Here is a 17,846-nt window from a genome sequence, read left to right on the forward strand (position 1 = left end):
CACAGACAGTCACTCCATCTGTTCCTGGGTATTTCAGCTCTATTTCCAGGAATACCCTTAAGAAAATATTTTAGTTGCCCATGGTAGGATTTACAAACTCTTGGAATTCCCTTTCAGGGAGAAAAAATAAATCTGTTCATATTTTGATACATTTTCTTCCACTCCAGCAATGTAAGGCTCAATGTTGTAAAGATGCCAAATTTTTCACAAACTGATGTATGAAGTCAACGGACAGAGAGATGGATAATGAATGGATAGAAGCATACATGTGCATATATATGATAAGTAAAATGTTAATGCAGAATCCAGTGGTGGCTGGGTGTGGACATGTTTGCTGTAAAACTCCTTACACTTTAAAATTTAAAGCATATGTTTAAAATTGTGTAATAAAATGTTAGGGAAAAAAACATTCATGTGTAATCACAATTATAGAAAAAATTTGAACCTCAACATTTATTCTTATCATTGGATAATATTTTAAAAGTGGAATAACTGAATCAAAAATATGATTTTCCAAGGTTTTTAAGACATTATGAAACACTTGTTTTAAGTTATAGGATATAACTTAAATAGAATATCTGAGACTGTGGAGATAGTATTTTTAAAACTATGAACAACTTTATTGATATACGATTTACATGCAGTGAACTTCACAGACCTTAAATGTACAGCTCATCTGGGGGTGCAACATCTGCACCTCTGTAACACCCCCACTAGCAAGAGGCAGAGCACCTTCGTCAGCTCAGGGGATTCCCTCATCTCCTGCCTGACCTCTTCAAGCTAACACTAATGCTGATTTCTTTCTGCAAAGATTAGACCTGTCTTGTTTTGAGTTTTTTGCTGGTGAAGTGATGTGGTAGATTGCCTTATTAGGTGGTCTTCAGGTGCTCAGTATGTTTTAAAGGTCCATTCCTTTTTATTTTATTTGTATAAAAAGACACACTTATTCAGCATCATAATCAGACTACCACATTTAGCAATTAGCAGCATGGGTGCAAAAAAGTCTACATTAAAATGCTTTGTTGGAATGCTTTACACCTCCAAAGAACAGAAAAGAGAATAACCTGTGTGGCCTAACCCTTCTTGGTGGCTGCGAGGCCCTCTACCACTGTGCTTGGCTGAGTTCACAGATCTGTTGGAACCTGTAGCCTCCCGGTCACTTCTCTGGCTCTCCTTTCCTGCTAAGCTTTGTTTCCTAGCAGCATTACAACCTTCTGCCACCACCACAGCTACTGCTGCTGCTGGAACCACCATAGCCACTTGGTTTCATGGAATGGCCAAGTATTGGTCTTCACCACCAAAAGGTCCAGAGCTTCTGCCTCCTAAGTTTCCTCTTTTGTTGTAATTGCCCAAATCACTGTAGCTCTCACTACCTCTGAACTTGCTTCCATCATTACCAAATCCATGGTAGCCATCCCTGCGGCCACCATATCCACTACCACAGCCACTGAGGATTCCTCAGATTGCCACCAAACAACCTCCATGCCCACTAAAGTTTCCAGAACCACCTTAACCTCTTTGGCTAGATGAAGCACTGCTTTCTCTTGCTTGCCTCCTGTCACAGTTGTGGCCATGCATAGCATGGTGTTTCTGAATGACAATCCTATCCAAGGAGGCATGGTCGTCAAAAATTACAAAAGCAAAGCCCCTCTTCTTTCCATTGCCTCATTCAGTTATGATTGCAGTAACTTTGATTTTTCCACAGTGTTCAAAATGACCTGATAGGTGATGTTCTTCTGTGTCTTCTCTAATGTCACCAACAAAGACTTGTAGGTGGTTGTCTTGAGACAGCTCTTTGGTTCCCCCACTCTTCCATGCACCTTGTGTAGTCTCGCATCCGTGGCTACATCCACTTCTCCACAGTGGCCTCAGTGACAAGCCCAGCACCCGTGGAGTGCTTGGTGTTTGGGTCTCTCATTACCACACAGCCCATGAGTGTTCCCTGTCACTCTTCAGACGCTCCTGGGTTGTTTCAAAGCTCAGCCCTCCACTAAATAGCTTCTGCAGCTCTACTAGTTCTCTTGTTGACGGACACGAGTGAGTAGTGTTTTACAGTTTAAACGATTATGGTTCAAAGTGTCCTCAGACTGTTTGCTAGTGTTTGTGTATGGCTTGAGTGTGTTACCAAAGGTTCTAGTGTTGGAAGATTGGTCCCAATGTACTGATCTTAAGGGGTGGTGAAAACTTTAAATGGTGGGACCTAGAGAGAGGTTGTTACTGATCTCTCCCTGGTAGCTCTGGCTTCCTGTCTCACCACATGATCCTTGCAGGTCATCCTGCCATGATGCCATCTGCCATGATGTGATGCAACCATGGTTGTCCTCAACAGAGCCAGTACCATGGTGGTCAGACTTTTTTTTCACAACTTCTTCAAAGTTGTGAGCTTAAATAAAGTAATAGACCCGGGTATTTCGTTATGGTAATAGACAATGAACTAATAGTTCAACTTAAAGTAAGCTGCGAGCCTCTGAGCAGGGTCTTTGAAGTTGATGTCTATACATGAATAAATAGACAATAAGAAACAAGGATTTCAGGCATCTGTTTCTGGTCATAGGAAAGTTACCCACAGAAGGGTGAAATTTCAGGCCACCTAGGGTTATCTGGAGGTTGGAGCCATTTATCCAAAGAAACAGCATTCCAAAATCATCTTTCTGCACAACGTATAAAGAGGAAAAGATTCACTGTTTTATGGCCAATTTCCACTTTCTTTTTTGGCATATGCTTCAACAGTGTAAGAGAACTTCCCATGAGAAAAATTCATTTTATCTTCTCTGTAAACATTTCCATTAAAAATTAATAGGCAGTGCATTCTACTTTTAATTCTCATGGAATTAGGTTTATATAGGAAATGAATGGCTTCCAGTCAAAAATCCCAAAAGGATATCTTAGAATTTTAGAGGTGAAGTGATGCTTGAAGTCATCTAGCTCAAATTCCTGATTGTGCGATTAAAGGGAGTGTGGCCAGAGAGATGGCATGACTTGTGGGAAGCCCACGGCTAATAGCTCTGACCTCGCTGGGCCAGTCTTTTTCTGTTGTGCTCCACCACTGTGCCTCTCCCTTCTGAGGCGTGGCCTTGTCCAGCGCAGGTCCCTAGGCACACAGCAGGAGGGCTCAGCAGAGCCCAGCAGAGTGTCCTCCTGGTCCTGGGGACTGTGCATCCATCCAGTCCAGCCCTTAGACACAGAGGCATGGCTTCCTGTACCTTGCTGTGTGTGTGTGTGTGTGTGTGTGTGTGTGTCTCCAACTTGGGCCATTCGAAAGGTCTGTCCTCAAATGGTGGCAACACAGCTAGAGTGTGTCAAGCTCGGTCCCCGGGAAGCTGAGGGACTTTGCTTTATATTTTCAAAAACTTCATATTTTTATACCAGCTTCAGTAATTCAGAATGTCCACCCAGTGCAATAAACCTCTTCATCGGTCAAAGGTAGCAACTTTATTGGTAGAAGGCTTTATTCAAAACTCCGCTCAGAGCAATAAATTCAAATGTGGACACCTTCAGAAATAATTTCCCAAATGAAAAAAGGAGCAGAGGAACTGGGAAGAGGCAGGGGCCGACCCTGGAACAGATGACCACCTGACCACCGAGCAGGGAGGCCGTGGTGGTGCCCGCAGAGCTTTGGCTTGGTCTCACTCTCTGGATGGTACCTGCTTACCCCAACTGGAGTCATCCTGGGCACAAGGCCTCATTTGTACAACGAGGCCCTGAGGTGCCCCCGGCTTTGTGTTTTGCAATGTTCTTGGCTAAGAGCTTGGCCATACCTCTTTAGCATGCACAGACTCACAGCCAGGAAGCTGGGAGAGTCTTCAGCATGGTAGCCAGCCGCAAAGACTCTCGGGGAAATAGCCAGACGCTGGGATGCTCTGTGCCGAGAAAGCGCCTGGAACTCTGATCTGTTTCATCCCACCAAGCACGTGAGCATCTTGACGAGCAGAAAATATGCGTCTGTTCTGTGTGCAATCACAGACAGAGCCACAAGCCCACGGTCCACAGAAAAGCAAGCTCTCATGCTGAGCACCTTTTTCTGTGTGCAGTAATTTCTGTTCTTCCAAGAGAACAAAAGCCCCAGGCAGATTAAGAGGAAGACTTCAACTCACTCTGTTTTTTTCCCCCCTCCACTAAACTGTGAAAACAGAGCCACTATTTCAGTCACTGAACACTTCTGCCCAACACCCCGTTGAGATTGTGGTTTGAGAGCCACTGTTTCAGAAGAAAATCTTCTGCCCTCGGGACCTTGGGTTCTTCTTCCTCCTTCTCCTTTATTACTTCCATCCTATTTCAGGCACAGGACCCGAAGGACCTTCCTTTCATCCCTTTTGTGAAAAATCATTGCTGTTATTGAGGAAGCTCCTTCGTAATGGGATGTCAATTACCATTAAGGCACAAACTTTGACCACAGATTTATTTTTTTGTTTTAAAGGAATAAAAGGTGTGAGTCTAAGAAAAAGCTGTAGCTGTAGGCATCACTAAGCAAGAAAGCAGCTCAGACTTTGGCTAAAAAGGACAGACAAGGGGAAGGTGCTGAGCTCAGAGATGTAAAGCAGCATGGGCATCCAGGAAGAAGGGGCTGAGCGCCGGAGAATGTGGAACCACACCCAGAAAAAGAGAAGGTGGTAGAAAAGGCAGCTCTGTGTGCAGGATGCTCTCTTAGAATCGTCATTTCCTTGTTGACTGTCACACTGTCCAATGAGGGATTGGCTACAGATGAGACCGGGGTGAAATTCCAGTTTTCTCCATCTGAAACTGGGCTTTTACTGCCCGTTTTTCTGCCTTCTAAGGCTCCTGCTTGGATTCATCTAGTTTTAAAAAGTAGTATTAGGTTTTCATTTTTTCATATTCATTTCATTTTGAAATGATTACAGCCTCTGAAAAACCTTGCAAAATAGTACAAAGTGTTTCGGTCTACCCACACTTTACACAGCTTTTCCAAATGCTACACATTATATAATCATAGGACAATTATCAAAACAAAAAGTAATAATAGCATATAATATGATGCTATTAACCAGTCTCAAATGAGCCTGGTTCAAAAGTCACCAGTTTTTTTTCATTAGTGTTCATTTTTCTGGTCCAAGGTCCACCGAGTTGTCTTGATCTCATCCGATCCGGGACGGTTCCTGGGTCTTTCCATGTCTTTCGTGACCTTGACACCTTAAGCAAGTCTCTCATCTAAGTGTGTCTGCTCTTGCCTGTGTTTAATTTGGGGTACTTGTTTTTTGGCAAGGAAACCCCAAGAGGGATTTTGCTGCCTTCCTGGTGCAAAATAAGAGGAGAGGCATCAGATTGTTACGTCTGCTTCCCGGTGAGGTTCACTTGGACATCGCGGTGAAGGTGCTGACTTCCAATTCTGAGGGAGAGAGTTTGGGGAAATGTCCCGTTTCTTGTTACATTTTGCCCACAAATTTTAATATCCATGCAACCAGGGTGTCTGACAGTGACTTCCTACAGCCCAGATTCCTCCTCTAGTTCTTCCCTCCGTGCACTCTCTCCCCTCCTCTCCTCTATCTTCCTCTCTTCCCATCCCCAGTCGTCTTCCCTCCCTCCTCTCTCCTCCATCTCTTCTTTCTTCTTTTCTGTTCAAATTATCCCACATTAGCCACTGTGAGCTCCTCTGGGTTGGCTCCTTTTCAACACGCCCCACTGTTTTGGAGCATTCCCTCCATCCCTGGCACCACGGGGTACTTCAGGCTCTTTCTGTACTCTGTCTGCCTCAGCCATAGTATATCCATTTCTCTAAGGAGCCTGGTGCCTCTTATTGGATATTATTTTGAAATCCAAAACTTGACGCTAAGTATTCATTTTACTAAGTGTCTAAGCCCTCCCATCAGGGAGAACTAGTGCACACAGCTTTCTATCTATCTGTCAAAATCCCAAAAGGGTATCTTAGAATTTTAGAGGTGAAGTGATGCTTGAGGTCATCTATCTCAAATTCCTTATTGTGCAGTTAAAGACAGTGTGGTATAATCTGTCAATCATCCGTCACCTGTTACAGACCACGAGTTTGTACTGCACCTGCACTTCCAACCCGCACCAACGTGTTCTTTCTCTCGATTTCTTACTTTCCTTTCTGTAACTCCTTTCTCTGACAGGGAGAAACAATATAATGTATCTTCCTATTGGATTAATCTCCCAAAACACATAAAGTATTTTCAGAACTCTCAATACAAACCACTGTACAAAACCACATTATTAACTTTTCATATTTGTTCTTTCAGTATACATGTGTTCCTTGACTTACAATGGAGTTACATCTGATAAACCCACTGTAAGTTGAAAGTCTCATTTAGCCAAAAAAGCATTTAACGTACTTACCTCACTGACCTCAGACCTCCGCAGCACAGTACACTGGAGAAGCGCTGGTTCACCCTCAGGATCGTACGGCTGGGAGCTGGGGCTTGCTGCTGCCACCCAGCATCTCCAGAGAGGACTGCACCACGTATCGTGAGTCTGGGCAAAGATCAAAATTCAAAGACTGGTTTCTACTGAGTGTGTATGGGATTTCCATCATAATGTCAAAAAAAATCCTAAGTTGAACCATCCTAAGTTGTAGGTGTCTACATAGGCACGTCCTGTTTTCCAAAGTTCCTTAGTTGGCGGTCTTCTTCCCATCTCCCTCGGCATGACCTGGTCACTCCCTCTGCATGACCTGCTTTATGGTTAGGCCCGTGTGTTCCTATTGGTGTTGCACTGGGGGCTTCCCCCAGCCTTCATTTGCTTCATTTATGGCTTTCCTTTGGGTGCTTCAGTCACTTTCCATTGCTGTGACGAAACACCTCACAGAAATCAACTTTGAAGGGAGATTTACGTTGGCTCATGGCTTTAGAGACCCCAACACTTGGGGTCTGTGACAGTGAGTCATGGTGGGAGTACATGCAGAGGAGGCCTTTTTACATCCTGGTGACCTAGAAGCAGAGACAGAGAGAGAGAGGAAGAAAGGAGGATCCAGAGTCGCCCTATGTGCTTCAAGAACCTGCCCCCAGTGACTCCACTTCCTCCATGATGCCCCACCTCCTAAACATTCCACCACTTCCCATGGATGCCATCAGCTGGGGACCAAGCCTTTGACACAGGGGCCTTTGGGGCCATTCAGAATCCCCACTGTAGCCAAAAGGACGTGGCACATCACCACGGTCCCAAAAGTCAGAAGGAAGCTAAGGGATATGCCCAGAGAAGTTTGGCTGATGGTTTATACTTGATGATTAAGTAGCTCACTTGTTTATTTTGTGGTCTTCCTCTCCAGATATTAGTTCAGAATTAATGCTTAACGTTTACCCTTCTCTGTCATCACCTCAGGTATTTATAGAAGGAACTCTAAATGGAGTTGGAGTTCAGTGGAGGTGTATAAAGACGTAGGATTCATGCACAGACATACTTACTCATTAACCAAAATAATTTTCTGCTTCAAAATGTTTTTGCTCAGCGATCTCTACTCCTGGACAACACTTCCTCAGCGCTCTGGACTGAGCGGGTCATTAGGAAGTCTTGCTGAGCCCCTGAGAGCGTGGAGATGCTCACATGTCCCCCCAGGCACAGAGCTCAGGCTTTGGAATGAGGCTGCCGGGTGGGCAGCAGGTCGAGCTGGGCCGCTCTTCTCCTGGCTGATTTTCTGTTCTGTTTGAAGCTTTTGGCCACGTTGAGCACCCTCCTTCCCCTTAGCCTTTGCAACACCTATTCACATGGCAGCTTTTCCCGTCTTCTTTCACTAATATTTCAAATTCTTGTTCTCCATCAGCAGATCTTATGCACATTTGCTGCCATGAATTCTGAGAAAAATGTAAAACAAGCACAAGATCAAAAATCCCAGCATGGGCTGCCTTCTTTATAGATGGCTCTCCCAGTTCTTTCCTTCCCTCCAACTACTGCTGAAGATCTTCCAAAAACAACCAGAACAAGTGGTTCAAAGCAAGTCATAAAATGTCTGGTGAGCATCAAATCCTCCCCAAAGCCCTCTTGACCACAGACAGAGCTTCCAGTAAAGACAGCAAGGACACAGAATGAGACCAGGAGGGTGGGGCAGCAGTACCCTGCCCACAGAGTGAAGCCGCGACCTGTTGTGCAGAATCTCACCAACGCTTGTGATTGGTCTTTGATGATTTTCATGTGTATACAACAGAAAATAAAGCAACCAAATTAAAATGGAAAGAATCATGAACTTCAGATATTTCTTTTTTGCAGAAAGAGTTATTAATGCAGCCACAAATCTCTAAAACTGAGGGACAATTTTGAAAAAAATTGTTAAGTTTGATCACTGGAAAACTGTATTATTTAATGCTCAACAATATCTAATGGTTCCCTATTATAAGGTGTAAGGAAAGTAAATGAAAGTAAAGCATCCATATTGCTTTTTATGTTATTTTTACAATGTCAAAATGTAAGTCACTTGTACCCTATTTTCTGCTTTTGGTTTCATGGTGATTCAATTCTATCTCAGTCTTCAAGTCGGGTCACTGATTTCTACCATTCCCTGTTGTGGTTTCTGTGTTTTGACATCTCAGAAGGCTCCGTCCTGTTGGGGAATGTGTTTTAAGCTGTGCCTCGAAGGCTGTCTTTGAGTTCTTATAAACTCAGAAGCAAGTGTCTCCTGACTGGACAAGGCTTTGGCCAGCATTGAAATGTTCTGGTTTCCTTTCCATCCCCAAGGGGTCTGTGGATATCACTCCACGGTCTCCTAGAATTGACCTCTGCAGTAGTCAGGTCTGATGCCAGCTTGGGCTTTCCCTTGGGTTAGGGACCTGTGTGTCTGTCTTGCCTATGGCCTGGAAGGTCAACACACTTTCCTTCCCCTCCGGGCTCAGTAGTTTCACTAAATTGTTTTTCCAAGTTCCGTCCCATGTCAGCTTCTCCTGGGACACAGTGTGTCCTTAGGTCTAACACATCTTGTCCCCATCTTTTATCCTCTCAGGCCACCTTTTACGCCAGCTCGGTCAGGTGAGGCCTGACAGTCTCATGGTACATGTGCTACTTGGGAAATACATGGGGGTGCATCTGGATCAGGGGCACTGGGAGGGGCCGTGTGTAATTGCTTCTCACTGCCCCCTTCAGCACACAGAGACCTGGGGGTCCCACAGCAGCAGTCCCATGTTGGCCAGTCCTTCCCTCCTCAACTCCTCCCAGCCCTCCTGGAAGATCAGACACCTTTGTGGCCTCACCTCCCCAGACCACCTCCTGAACATGACGCCTTGTCCTGGTTCTACTTTCTGGGGGGGAATTTATTCCTGAATATTCCTGGATTGCAGCCTTTTCCTTATAGGTCTGCAGCTCTGGGTCTGTTCTTCCTGCCCACCATTTGTCTCCTCTGTGAATGTTTTTCTGTCTGCTCTTCCCCCCCCCCATTTTATTTTCTGAGCTCCCCTCAAGCCCTGCTCTGGGTTTCTGAACAGGTGTGCTCGGTCCAGCGTGATTTCAGTGTCTGCGAAGGTTTCGTTTCCCCAAGCTCACCAGCCACCTTTCCATGGGCCGTGTTCCCTTGGGTTCCTGGTGTCTCTGTTAGGCTCCCCAGAGGTCCCAGTGGGTTGAGGGTGGTTCATTTCATGATGCACGCTCCCCACCTGCCAAAATTTTGTTCCTGACCATTTCTTCCTCCTTGTTAACCACTGCTTCACCCGTGTCGCCCTGTGAGCTTGCTTCTGCGTACCTGCCAGTTCTAACCAGTCAGCAACCTCCTGGAGAAGAGTGGGGAGGGAGGTGTGTGCAGAAAAACAGGGCGCAGTCTGTGCTTCGGGATCCACGGGCTTCCCTTTCCTTGGGGCCGTTTCCCCTGGATGGCAGCGTTCAGAGGGGCCAGGGAGCTCACAGTGAGGCTCTTGATCACGGCCTGTGTGTCACATTGTGGCTCTGTTTTCCCTCCCACTTTTCACCTTTATAAACAATTTTTTTTAAACCTCTGTCAGCCTCTCTCAGCCAGGGACCAGATTACAGAGAGCAGCTACTTCCCTTTAGTTATTTTGGCATCTAAAATGACAATCACTGATTTTTCAAGGGCCAGCGATCCCTCCTAGAGCTTTTTGCACTAACCAGAGGCAACATGAGGCTTTAAGATCCCCAAATTATGGTCCCTACAGAGTGATATTAGCATTACCTACAAGTGCATTAGAAGTGCAGAGTGAGAAACTGGTGGAGGAACTCAGTGGCCTGCGCCTTAGGGATACTCTGAAGCACACTAACGTGAGCTCTACCAGTTTAGAACAATCGTTCTTCCAAAACAAGGGCCAAGATTTGTCTCAGCTTCCTACCTCATTTTGGTCCTGATAACATAGAATTTGGGGTTTAAGTTTGTACTTTAGGGTAACGGCTCTTTCACCGAAGAAGATGGAGAGTAATTTTCTTTGTAGCTCCTGGAAAAGATTGAACCTGGACCCAGAGGCCAGAGCCCAGCCTGGCCCCAGATCTGCGTCTCATTAGTCACTGACCTCAGACAAGCCCCTTAACCTCTCGGTCTCCTGTGGGTCAGGCAAACGCCACTCCGCAGAGCAACCAAAGTGCTGTCTGGGCTTCCTGCTTAGCTGACGTTGAAGTGCTTAATTGAAAGGGCTTCCATTTCTTCTCCTGTGAGACGTCTTCATTGGCAAGCTCCCTCCGCCATAGCTTTGAAGCCTCAGCCGGCACCAGTCTTCATTTATACTCCTTCATGCTCAGAGATGGTGACAGTTTCCCCCAGGTCAGGGGACTTTACTCAAATTTCAAGTTTTCATCCAAAGCTATGCAGCCTGGGGAAAGTCTGCTTCCCCAGGGGCCCCAGCTCTGCTTCTCCCTGGGCTAGAAGGGACAGGAGGAGAGCACCTGACCCCTGCCAACCCAAGGCAAGACCAGGTCCGAGTCACCCTCAATCTGTAAGCTATTCTGACTTTTCCTAGGCCTCCTCCCGTTTTTAATTGAGATCTTCACACTCCTCCCCCTTGGTCAAATGACTTGTTAAAATTTAACCATCTCTCTCAGCCAACCACAGCAAGTAGGCAGGAATGTCCACACGCAGAAGACTCCCTCCCTGAGGTCTTTCAGGGACTCCTGCTCCCAACCCCCAGGGGGGTTCCCTTCATTCCCTCATTCTATTGGTCACTGATTCTTTACTTAGGAAAGCGCCACTTAAAATGTGTCGTTGGTCAAGCCAAGGACGTTGCTACCAATTTGGGATGAGATCAGCCCAGACGTGGAGAGGAAGGCTTTAGAAACTTGTGCAGCCACTTGACATAGCCAGGACACCCGCCGGGGGAGGAACAGGCTGGTTTCCATGAACAGAGCGAGGGCCGACCTGAGCGGGGCTGAACTCCGGTGAGTCAGGTGTCTTGAGTTAGGGTTTTCCTGTTGGCAAGGACTGGTCACCCACCCAGGAAGCTGGGCCTGGACACACGCTGGATCATGTTAAGGCATGCTACATTTTAGTTTGTCATCTGCAAACAAAAAGTGTGTAAAAAACTAAAACAGTGTAAGCATATATCTCATACCTTACTGTATTTATACACAGCTTAAATTTAAACTAAGCTTGTTTTTTCAGTTTATTTTAACAATATAAGGAGAGTAGAGATTTGTCTTATTTATGTTTAACTCTCAGTACAGATTGTACAAGTCTCACTAGACTTTTATCAAGAAAAAATACGTCTCTTCTGGATGTAGCGGTGGTGGTAAAGCAAATGGTGAGAATAGAAGATATTTTAAAAACTCAAGACCCAGAGAGTCTGTGTTAGTTTGACTTAGAAGTCTGATCCCTTGTAGATTGGGTTCCGTTTTGTAGCCATAACTGAGGTCAAGGTGTGTTATTGTGGATATTTACTGGCCAATGAAATTTAGAGTTTGAGTACCATTAACATTTAAAACTTGAGAAACTAAATTAAAACTCATGCAATTTGCCAGACACAGTGGCACAAGACTATAATTCCAGCAACTTTGGAGTCTGAGGCAGGAGGATCCCAAGTTTGAAGCCAACCTCATCAATCTAGTGAGGCCCCAAATTAACAAGACCCTATCTCAAAATCAAAAAACTAAAAGTATTGGGAATGTAGCTCAGTGATAAAACACCCTGGGTTCAAACCCCACTGTAAAAAAAAAAAAAGAAAAGAAAGAATCAACAACAATAACAAAGAAAAAAACAAGTTTTTGAAGAACAAATGTTAAATTAAACAGCTGACAGAGCATGTGTTCGAATACTGTGCCTACACATATGTACGTATATAAACCTATGAGAAACACCATATCTGTTAGTAAATACATAGCTACAAGCCTCTTTGGTTTCTTATAAAGTAACATTTCATGTTGCTCAAGGAAACAAACATTATGAAGACCCATGAAGAACTTTGATGATGTCATTTTTTCTCCATGCTTCAATATCCTCTATTTTTTGGTGCCTCGTAATTATACCTAACAGTGAGATTCACTGTGAGGAATCTGAACATGCGCAAAACAAAATGTGGCCAACTTCATTTCCCAGTGTCTCCCCTGTCCCTCTTTTCCTCCCTCCCCCAAGCCCGACCGCTCCTCTCCTCTTGTCCCTTCTATTTTCATGAGATCCCTTTTTCTTTTCTTCTATTTCTCACTAGTTTCCACATGGGAGAAAAAACATATGACCCTTGACTTTCTGAGTCTGGTTTATTTCACTTAACCTGCTGTTCTCCAGCTCGGAGGGTTTCACCCTTTTTCAGTCAATTGATCTCTTCAATAAGCCACTTCAACCTCCATGCAGTAGTGTAAGAGTGTATTGAAGGTAGCTGCTGGGAAACTTGAGACGACTCTATAATCGAGAAGGGAAGTTACTACATTTTCCAGTGATATCAAAGGTCACTGTGCTGGGAACAAACTACTAAGACACAGAACAAAGGAAGCTAGCAGATAATTGCATCTTGCAAATGGCCGGGTATCATCACCATGGTGATTATTTTATTATATGTGAAAATCAATCTTGGTGCTGTGAAGGAAGGACTTTTCTTTCAGGTTCAGTGACAATTGCAACTATCTCATTAACTCTGTAAAACCACAAAGAATCATATTGTGCAAAATGTGGTTTGGAATTTAAGCTTTGCACTGGAGAATATTCTTATGGCACAGTTGCAATGAGAAAACATTCTGCAGTGTGTTAGGGTTAGGGGGCTTGTGTCAGGATGGAAACCACAACCTTGTTCCTTCAGGAACCTTGCTCTGAGGAAGGGTCCTCTGCACTAAGCAGCAGGACTAGTAACAGGCTGAGATACAATAGTTACCAAGAGGAAAAGTTCTACTGGGACTCCTTGAACTATGAAAGGAACTCTTGGTATTTCTGCAAGGAAAAAAAACTTGGTTTCCATTTTTTAATGAGGTGAATTGAATCAACAGCTGTGGTTCCTCTAATTCCCCATCCCTCGTTTTGATCTTCTCCATTCTTGCTGCTATTGATTGAATCATTGAAATCCAATAAATAGTTAATAAATACTTGAGAATATGCAAGCGTGCATCGTCGTTGTCTTCTTTTTTCCAATGAAGATAATCATTACTGTTTTCTTCAAGAATTGTCAAGTTCAGGGGCTGGAATTGTGGCTCAGCGATAGAGCGCTCGCCTAGCACGGGCAGGACCCGGGTTCGATCCTCAGCACCACATAAAAATGAAGGCATTGTGTTGTGTCCATTTACACCTAAAAAAAATAAATATTAAAAAAAATTGTCAAGTTCACCAAAGTAAATTATAATGGAATATAGAATAATAGAATTGTCTCTTAATTCTACAACTAGATTTTTTATTTGCTCCATTAAGAAGTTAATAAAGTTGGTTAAACTATGTAGCAAAAAAAAAAAAGTTGCAAATTGAAAAACCAGCCTGGCTCTGATATCTACAGCAATCCTAATGATCTTCCATGCAAGGGAAGAATGAAGTGCATTTTTCAATGAAAACGATGCAAGATTAAAACTCAGAAGAGTAGAGTTTCCTGCAGATTGACAATTAAGTAATTTCACAACAAGCATTAGTGAAATAAATAATGATATTGATATTGCTTATCTGCCACCGAGTGGCTTAGAATTGATAGAGCTTTAGATTTTATTTTCCAACAACAAAAAAATCCAGGCTTAGAAAATTCATAGATCTGGAATCTATTTCTTTCTTTGGAAGATAATTTAAACTTAACTAGAAATTTTTGGATGAATTGTTGGATCTGGGTACTGATGCATTGAATTTTGAAAATTTAGCAATGCTTGCTTCATTTTGGATAAAAGATGAAAATGACGATCTGGAGATTGCTGAAATTGCTTTAGTATATCTTTTTCCATTTCTGTTAACAGAGCTCTATGAGTCTGGTTTCTCTGAGTGTTATAAAACAAAACAGAAAAAATAACTCAGATACTTGCTATCTCCTGGTAATACGGTCATGAGTCCAACCCCAATGAGATAAGCAAAGTGAAAAAAGCAAGCCCACTGTCACATTAAAAATTAAACACTGGATACATAGTTCTCATGCTTTAAAAACATGAACATGACATTTAATCAGAAGGGCAATTTTAACCATAATTTACTGTTTAATTATAATTTTAAATGACCACAAATTTGATAAATAGATCAATTTGAAAAATATTTTCAAAGAAAGAGCTCTGTTCCAAAACAATAACATGTATGTACATAAAACAAAATTTCAAAAAATTCTAAGATTATCTGAATATTAAAAAAATAGCAAGCAGAATATTCTCAGCACATGTTTTCACAGACTTTAACCAGTTTGGTTTCTTTTTTTAAATCAGTGTCTGGTTCTAATACTGTGATATTGCTATTATTTTCAATGTATCATTTTACCATTTGATCACAGTATATTTAATTTCCTCCATAAAATTGCTACAATCTGCCTTAAAGTTTTTCTTTTTGATTAATAAATTTGAACGTGATGAAACTTCAATCGAATCATCTCTGCAGACCATGTTACTTTTGCTTGAGAAGATTCTCCCACAGGTGTGGGAAGCTGGTATTTGAAACAAATCCTGTTCTATGGAGCACAGTCTAGATCCAGCCTGGATTGACAGGGACTCCCCAGCACAAAGGCTGTCCTGGATAACGTTCTACCTCCATCTAGAGTCTTTTCTTCAGTAAAGAGTTGAAAAGATAACACATCAAATAAATTCTCTCTAGCATGATCCAATGAATTTTTTATTGAATTTCATTGCTGAGAAATCACTGGCCATTCCCAACATTTTAAGTCATTCCTGTATGGTTATAAACCCATTTTGTCAAAAATAGGGGCTCCATTAAAAAAAAAAGGCAAAAATTTGAGGTTTCCAAAATACTATTACAGAATTTAAAAATTAAATACTACAAACCATGTGAGTTTTAATCAGTATTTTTTTTCTTGATTCCATCTTTATATTTGGGGGGACATATTCCACTTTCTTCTAATCATTGTTTTCAACAATTGTAATCCTATAAAAGCCCAAATACTATCATTCTGGGTTCTCATTTATTAAAAAAAATTTTTTTGAGTGAAGATTTTTCATGGATTATGAACAAAAAGAAACCCAATTTCGAGGATTTGTCTTCTCAAAAGTTCCATATCATTGCAGGAAATTTTGATTTATAAAAGACTTCAAAGACTCAAATATCTCTGCAATTGACTTGACAGTGCAGAGGAAAAGGAAAGCATTCATTGCTGCTGTGAAATTTCTTTTTCATATTCAACATCTAATTAGTCACAAAATTTCATAGCTATTACTCAGTACGTATCAAAATAGTAAAACAGCAAATCATAAAATATAATAAGATAATTAGGAAAAAGTAATTTTGAGTACTTATAATCTTTGTTTGCCTTAATCTTTGATATAATTTAATTGTACCTATATATAGTTTGATTTCTAATCACAGTGCTACCTAAAAATCTGCTCCCCAAGTTGCCATAAATTTACCAGGTAGCTTGTACAAGCTAGTAGTGAGTGAGCTCCAACGACACCCGGACATGTGTGTCAAATTACATCTTTACTCCAACCAATTCTGTGCAATTTATGATCCTTAGGTGTCTTAATTTTTAGGAAGAACGTTGCTTTGCTTCTGCGTCTGTATTACATCAAGTGTTTTATCTGTGGTATTACTGCAGATACAAATAATTTCTACTTTAATGATGAAATTATCTATTTAGTTTAAAACATCACATCTGCCACCTTCGAAGGAATAACTTGCAAAACTCTTCTAGCATTTTCATTCTAATTGCAAGAGAATGCCATGGACTAGAGAAAATGTGGGGGCCTAGGGACGCTCCATGTCACAGTGAACACGTGACAGCCCCTCCCGCAGCCACTCTGGACAGCAATCCCACGCATCGCCAGTCCGTTCCCCTTGTGACCCAACAGTTCTGCCTGGTCACGTCTGCCAGAGTGCCTGCTCAGGTCAGTAGGAGAATATGATGAAGATGGCCAACACGCTTTTCTCATCTCAGAGAGGGTTTGCCAGTGAGGAGGGAGACCCACTGTGGGCGTCCACTCCGGGAGAATGGTAGCAGGTGTGTTGAATATAAACCAGGAGGCAGTTAGAAGAAGCGGGCAGACACGTGGAGCAACATCAGCAGATGCTGGTGAGCATGCTACTTAGTGCAAAAAGAAACAGACAGTGATATAAAAATGACCCGATACGGTTTAGAGAGATGGTAAATATATGCCATGGAAAAGGAGCAGTGTGTTTTTGGAAGAACACATAAAAACTAAAAGACCACCTGCCTGCGGTGGAAAGGATACGGGATGTGGGGAATGAATGAACCACACACTCCACAGGAAAGCTCTCGGATGGACCCAAGATGATACAGTGTTCACAGTGAGTAGAGGAAAACAGGGCACCGCTCAGTCTACCTGAAGTGAAGCAAAATGAAAGAGGAAACAAGGGAGGAAATGTGGGGCGGGGGAGGGGTGGAGAAGGAACACAGGAGGGACCAGGTGTGACCCAGCTGGAGTGAGAGGGACAGACGGAAAGGCACAGCTGCATCAGGCCAGGCCAGGCAGGGGGACTCCTCTGCTCCTTCCTCTCTTGGATCCCTCCCTTTTCCAACCAAACCAAGGTGACAATGCATGGAATGAAATTCCACTTAAGCCACAGGCTGGTCCACGTGTCTTAACATGGGCTTTCTTCTAAGGGACAAGGCCAACTCGGAGAGGGCCATTTGTCCTTTGTGCCTCCAATGTCTTTACACAGGCTCTGTATTCCAGGAGCCCCCACATGTCACCTTGCCGCCCACGGGAAGAGGTCAGAGTATCTTTTCACCTAGCTCACGTGGAACTGAGCTGCAGGAGAATCTCCATTTGCCCCCTGAGACTGGTCGGAAGAGCACACCTGGGGTGTGGGAGGCCATCCTCGCACGGGATTTGAGTTCCCTCCCTGGCTGGGTGAGAGGCGCTTAGACACAGCTGTGTTGGAGCCTTCCCCACCCTTCTCCAGGTCCGAGGGCTTGTCCGTGCAGAGGCGTGCCTGGCCACTGCCCTGAAGACCCAGTCACCGCCCCTGACCTTGGGATGCTGCCCCCCTTAACCTTCATTGGATGGGATTTTCCCTTGAATTTTTTATTCCCCAATAAAAGCCCACTCCCTGGCGTGCTCTCCCTCTCGCCACCGAATTAGGTGGCTGGAGGCGAGAGCTAGGAGAAGCTGTGTTAAAGGTAATGAGAATCTTTAATTTAAAACTCACTAACAATTTCTTAGGCACCGAACCTTCTTTCATGAAGCTCGCGCTGGTCGCGGGGCAGACTGGGGTTCTTCAGTTCTCTGGCGACCTCTGACTCCAGCTAGAGCAGGGGGAGCAATGGTGTCCTTAGTCTTAAGGTCAGTGGCTGGAGACCCAGGAAGAGCCGGCCTCACTCAGTTCAGATGTAAAGGTAGGAAACGATCCCTGGGCTCTGGCTCTAAACAGGAGGGTAGCACACATCCCCTGACTC

The 17,846-nt window shown here is 43.6% G+C and overlaps 1 long non-coding RNA gene across 3 annotated transcripts; it reads right to left on the reverse strand.

Moving 5' to 3' along the window:
- Nucleotides 1-596: 596 nt before the first annotated feature.
- LOC124083532 (uncharacterized) lies at nt 597-10,841 on the reverse strand. Of its 3 annotated transcripts, none has more exons than XR_006848784.2 (4): nt 10,407-10,841; nt 7,374-7,760; nt 6,310-6,899; nt 597-5,344 (listed from the first exon to the last, which is right to left on the reverse strand). It is a non-coding gene; the product is annotated as an uncharacterized LOC124083532 (long non-coding RNA). The 3 variants fall into 3 exon arrangements; XR_006848785.2 differs by having other exon boundaries at nt 10,230-10,841; XR_006848786.1 differs by lacking the exon at nt 10,407-10,841 and adding an exon at nt 9,436-10,219.
- Between the last annotated feature and the right edge of the window lie 7,005 nt (nt 10,842-17,846).

This window comes from Marmota monax, unplaced genomic scaffold (assembly GCF_021218885.2).
Source record: "Marmota monax isolate L192 unplaced genomic scaffold, Marmota_monax_Labrador192_F-V1.1 WCK01_AAM20220418_F8-fsc00055, whole genome shotgun sequence".
Classification (NCBI taxonomy): Eukaryota; Metazoa; Chordata; class Mammalia; order Rodentia; family Sciuridae; genus Marmota; species Marmota monax.